This window comes from Salvia miltiorrhiza, chromosome 7 (genome assembly GCF_028751815.1).
Source record: "Salvia miltiorrhiza cultivar Shanhuang (shh) chromosome 7, IMPLAD_Smil_shh, whole genome shotgun sequence".
Taxonomy (NCBI): Eukaryota; Viridiplantae; Streptophyta; class Magnoliopsida; order Lamiales; family Lamiaceae; genus Salvia; species Salvia miltiorrhiza.
Genome location: NC_080393.1, coordinates 24841505 through 24847858, shown reverse-complemented (window position 1 = coordinate 24847858; position 6354 = coordinate 24841505). Strand labels below are relative to the sequence as shown.

General features: G+C 36.8%; 1 long non-coding RNA gene across 1 annotated transcript; it reads left to right on the top strand.

Moving 5' to 3' along the window:
- Positions 1 to 402: 402 nt before the first annotated feature.
- Positions 403 to 4037, top strand: LOC130993659 (uncharacterized). Its single transcript, XR_009091732.1, has 2 exons — positions 403 to 803; positions 3326 to 4037. It is a non-coding gene; the product is annotated as an uncharacterized LOC130993659 (long non-coding RNA).
- Positions 4038 to 6354: the final 2317 nt, after the last annotated feature.

The following is a 6354-nucleotide window of genomic DNA, read 5'->3' as shown; positions in this document are numbered from 1 at the left end:
ATCCCTTGTTTGATTTACTTTGTAAAGAGATGAAGAGTTATATGAAGTTTTGTTGTTATATTTTAAAGATGTTGAGATGTTCTTTTGATGATGTGAGGATGATGTGGGATTTTATATCCGTATTTGAGTTTGAGTATTTGAATAATTCTAGATAACTATTTGAATGAGAACGGTGAACTCGGAAGTGAAATCTGAGTCCGTTAAGACGTTTTTGAAATTTTTGACTTTTTGACGATGAATAGTAAAGTACGGCTATTTCGTCTTTTTGTCGACTTTCAAAATCTTACGTGCACGTCGTCGAGAAATATTCTTAGTTTTTCGATACGAGTCCAATAATGAAAGTTTTTATTTTTGGACGACGAGTGAATAGTAAATCGGGATTTCTCAATAAACGTGTAAATCTCGTTTATCAGAATTTCGAGAACGAGCTTGTATTTTCTATATTTATATAGAATTACGAGTGTAATAAAAGTGAGTAGGAGTTGAGAGGGCGAGTAACGAAGAGTATGGGTAGTTAGTCGTTAAAACGAGACGAGACGAAACGAGATATTTAACGACTAACGGGTTAATATCCTAAATATCTAACCTACCCTACCCCTAACCACCCCCCCAACCGCCCAAACTCACTCACTCACACATATTACACGTTTGTTTCAGCCAAACACTTTTAACTCACACACACAACACCTAAAACACACACTAAACTCACGCATAACACCATTGTTGAGGAGTTGGAGCTTTTGACCTCCGATTTGAGCACCGAGACGAGCGCCGATCATCTTTTCGATCACGTATCTAAGTAGGTAAGATCTCTACCTACGTTTTGATGGTTTTCTTTTCGATTTTCGTCGACGTCGAAAAACGTCGATTCTCGACTTTATTTTGGAACGACGTCGGATCGTCGTGAAATTTTAGTATGTTGTTCTTGGGTAGATGTTGAGCATGTTTAATGAAGGGAGTAAGAACGGAACGAACCGTAGCTATGAAACCCATGAGGGCAGCCCCGTTTTTCACATATTAGCTTGTCTTTCGATTTTTGTTTGATCGTTTTGACTTGATATTTGTGCTTAGGGGTATGCTAGAATCGATATATATTAAATTCGTATTTTTCCAAGCACGAAAATTGTATAAATTTTTAGAGTATGATTATTTAAATTCGTGAAGTTAGAGACGTTGCATAATGAATATTATTGCGTATATGTGTTCTACGATATCACATGAGCATGCTAATTGATTTACAATTTATGGATGATAATTGTTGAACGAAATTAAAACTGGAATTCTGTCAAAATTTTACAGCAGTTTCAAGCTTATGTTTCGATGAGTTTTCATTGCTTGATGGCTCTGAAATTTTAGTATGTTTATCTATGATATGTGTATTTCGTTGCTGCAAAATTTCATGTCTTTTGGATGATGTTTGCTATTTTAAAGATATTTTGAAAAATCCTTGACAGAATCTGTCAACTATTGGTAGACTTCACAAAAACGTTTATATCTATTAATCCATGAAGGATTTTGCATCACCGTTTTTTTTAAACGAAACTAGACTTCAATACTTTTCTAAAAACATAAGATTTCAATTTTTATGACCTCTGAAACAGAGCAGTTTATTATTTCAAAAATGCCCTGTTCTGCTGTCATATTTGTCCAACAGTAAAAGTGTATGAGTTTCATTGTTTATTTGGCAGATCATATGAACGTTTTCTCTTGTGAAATTTTAACCAAATCTTCAAGGATACCTTTAGTTTTGGATGATTAAATTTGATGGAATTTTATTAAGGTTTGCCTTGGTTTCTAATGGCCTAAACAAAATTGGCAGAAACTGTCAATCTTTGACAGCCTGCACTAAAAGAGCAATATCTCCAAAAACCTTTAACCTTTTTGGTTAACTACCATTTTTAGAGTGAACTACACTTCATGAAGTTTTTGAGATCAATTGGTATGAGAGTTTATGATGATTGAGTTGGTTGTTATGAATTTTTAAAGATGACACAAAAACAGCAAAACTTTCTAGAAAATAACTTGATTATATTTGTTTTGATGGATGATACGATATGACTAAATGGTGTGAGTTGTGAGAGTTATGATTAACGCACATAAATGTTGGTATCTGACACTCGAACAATTGGTGTCGAGTATAAATGATAGTTTACTGATAAAGAGTTTTGATGATTTTGAATTGTTTGGTTTGCGTTGAAAAGATGTCAAGATGTTAAGTTTTGAGTCGAGAGACGAGTTCACGTAGTGAGATTCACGCGTTGAAATCTCGTGGTTGACATTATATATGAATAGGTCATGCCGAAATTTTTAGTGAAATTAGGATTTGAGCATAGTCAATTCTTGTTGACCCGTGACTCAAATACATGCCTAATGGATAGTTTAACTTCTAATTGGTTAATTAGACGAGATGAGAGCGAATAGATCTGCTAAGAAAGTGGACTTTTCGATGTGTTAAATATTTCTTTTAATTGAAGAGCTGCTAATTATAACATAAGGATGTTATAATTAATGAGTAATGACGAGAGATAATAATTGTTATATTGATTAACAATCAAGAGAGATGAACATTAGAGATACTAATGTTTCATAAAAGAGATTAGATTATTGATCGAGGTTTCTTTTATAACTTCTCACCAATTCTTCATAACGATGAAGGTCCTTTTGGGAAGTAACGACTTGAGGGAGAGAGTGACGTTACTCATTGATACAGAGACACAACGAGGTGGGCATTACTTTTACTATACGTATATAGAGATCCCCTGCGTGTCGTAGGCCTCTTATACGAATGAATGCATGAGATGATTTAACTGTTAATTTCAGTTTTATATATCTATCAAACGAGTTTAATGCTATCTTTGAACAAGTTATTTCGTTACAAATCTTTGAACTGGAAAATATTACAACTGTTGTCTTGCCATAAAATGTTTAAATTTTAGTATGATATCTATCTGCTTTGGCTTTGCCAATGATGCAATCGAATTCGGGTCCTGAGCAGTTGATAGCTATCCTGCCAGGGCTAGTGTACACCAGTGACCGTGAGTCATCTAGCGGGTTGGCCGGTCAAGTGACCGTGAGAGGTGGCCACCTCTCCGGCACACAGTTTCAGATATGATAGATTACAAAAGAACTTAGTCTGATCAGACGAACTTTAAGAATCACAAATGAACTTAGTAAGCTTGGGCCTTTTTAGCGAAAAACTCCCTTGCTGTACTGTTTATGATGGCATGACAATTTACAGTTTTGAAGCATGTATTTTTATACCTAGGCATACGTGCCCACTGAGTGCTTTTGTACTCAGCCCTGCATATGTTTTCTAAATGTGCAGGTTGAGCTGATGTGATGATGGTGCTGCAATGAGCGGAGTCTCCAGGGTTGTTAATAAATAGTTAACCTGTCTAGAATATGTCTTCATACATATGTCTAGCTACTTTCCGCTGCAAGATGTTGTTGATGTTATAGTATGTTATGTCATACTTTGAGTCTTAAGAGAATGGTTTCATACGATGTATAACTTGATTAATGATATTAATTAAGTTTTATGCTGTCTTTCATAGACTGTTTTCAATTGAGTATTAATGAATAAAAATGACGAGTTTTATTAAGATGAGTAAGTTTTACGGCTATAAATGACGCCCCTTTTCTTCCCCTTCTTCTTTAACCCCATCCCTAGTCGTGGATCACTCGGCCTAACTATCCATAGTTAGGGCGGGCTGTGACAGAGTGGTATCAGAGCGAAGGAAAGCTCTGAATTAGAAGTCTTGAGTTTAGTCTAGAATGAGTCACTAGACTAATAGTTATTAACAACCGTGAGCTCAGCGCACCATCACACCAGGCTCAACGAGGTATGTAAAATTTCAAAGTTTATTTGACGTTAAATTTTGAAGAGCACGATGTTGAGGTTATATGATGAGTTATGATGTTATGCTTTGAAGATGCATAGTTTGAGTTTGAGGATGACAACATGATTAATAATGAGTTATTATGTTGTAAGAGCATATGTTGACGTTACATGATGAATCATGAGAGCGTTTATATCATATGATGTTATATGATTGAAGATGCATAATTATGAGTTATGATGTGATGTATTTGAGATGTTTTGTGATGAGAATTGTTTGAGCAGTTGTGATAAGTCACGATGATTTAGATGAAGGAATCTAATGTCATTGTTAAGAGATATTTTCTACTAAGTAGAAGGATGAAATGAGAACTTAGAGCTAAAGCTTGAGAGAATTAGCAATTGCTTTAAGTACTTGTTGGTTTGAGTTATGAGTTTGAGTTATGAGCTTGAGTATAATAGCATGATTAATGATGAGTTATTAGCATGCTGCAATGAGATATTGTACGATATGTTGAGTTGTTTGGTGACGCGAGTTTTGCTCACGCAACCTTAATGGTACTTGAGGAGGTATCATGAGCCATAGTCTTTGGAGATGGCTTTGAGAGAGAATTGTTGAGTTGTCTTACTGAGTCACGATGATTTAGATTAAGGGATCTAATATCATTGTTTAGAGAGATTCCCTACTAAGTAAAGATGGGACGAGATGAGAATTTAGATGTTTTGAGCTTGAGTTTTAAGATAACAGTACTACTTAATAGGAGTTTTGCTAAGTTATGTTTTGTTTATTTCTGTTGCTGGAGCCAAGTAGAGTTAGTTCCTAGAGTCACCTTTAAGTTCTCCTTATAGGTTGGCCAGCACTGTTGGCACTGCACGAAAGTGGACTGTTGTGAGATCGAACTCAGGAAAGATCGGATACGAGGACGAGGCGTACAGTATGTGGTACAGAGATACCCTAGCAGATTTTCAAACACATGTTCATAGACTATGAAAGGATGAAAGCCTTATGGTTGTTACTAGACTGGATGGCATCGTGCACCTAGTCCCCGTGCTACCAATCGAGTGGTAGGATTGAGCAAGGAAGAAAGCCACTCAATATGATGGGACATGTCGTCTTGAGCATTGGACCCACAGGAGATGGGATTTGTTACAGATACCCAGATTTTCTATGCGGATCTACTGACCGGATGCTTGTTTTCTACCAGGGACTCTAGAAGAGTGTAGTAGATATCGAGTCGATCCTTGAGTATCAGTTACCAAAGATGATAAAATGATAAACGATAATGAGGATGAGAAGTAGCCGAGGAGGGCTAGAGTTGATGAGGATGAGAAGAGAAGTCGATGTAGGCTAGAGCTAAGGATGATCTTGAGAGTATGCGCGGTACACCCTCGTTTTTGATTAGTTGCAATTACATTGCGATGTATATAACTTACTTAGGAGATACTGGTACTTGAGATTTTGACATGATGATAGATAAGCATGCGAATTTAGTACCCTACTGATGTTAAATAGATGGATGTTCCTAGTGTGCTAAAGTAGCAACTAGATGAGTTAACTGGTAGCAATTACCGTAGGAGGTCCAGACCGAGACATAGTACTATTAATGGTGTCGGTTTAGAAGGGACATCACGATAGATACTATGGTTTTCGTAGGGTTTAAATAACCCCTTTATGTAAGCCCTCTAAAAAGAGGCATTCTACTGATGGATATATTAGGTTGACCAGAGTGGTCTTTTTGTTAGCATTTCGTGAGTGCTTATTGCCTTACAGATGAATGTTAAGGTGACCGTGAGGGTTTCCTTAAAGTTGAGTTAGTAAATTGAACTTGAGTTTCGAGGATGCTTAGAGCGTTGGTCGAGTTGAGTTTTCCTTTTGTGATTTCAAAAATGCCTCAAAGATGTCATCAAGAGTGTGATGTGAAGGATAGGCGGGATAATACTCCGCCACCACCACCGCAACATGAGAGGAGAGTAAAAAAATATTGAACTTTCGAAACAAGCGTCTAGAACATAGGACCCTGAGTTTAAGCTTTTAGCTTGCTGGTGTGAACTTAAGTTTTGTTATGTATAGTATGTTGAGGGTTTAGAAGACACAGAATTTCCAAGTTCGGGATAGTATATCCCGTGTGACTGGGGAGTGATTATGTTGGACCTGGCCAGTCCGCATGATCCAAATCTCAGTAGACGTGTTTTGGGTTTATAAACCCACGTGTTTCAACTTTTGGTTGAAAAGCCAGATGGGTTCTTACTCTAGGTCATTTTTGTTCGACCTGGTAGTTACTTCATTCTACCCTCGGGTCATTCATTTGAGTCTCTTGAACAATTTGTTTTGATGTCATTCTAGGGTTGAACCCTTACAACTTTTGAGTTATCCTAGTAGATTCTTTTGATGTATAAGACTAGTGAGAGGCACGTCAGAGGACTTTAACACCCGAGCAACTGGTAAACTACACCTGAGAACAATTGAAGACTACTCTTGAGAAGTATGTACCGAGGAGTACACTAAGCAGCGAGAG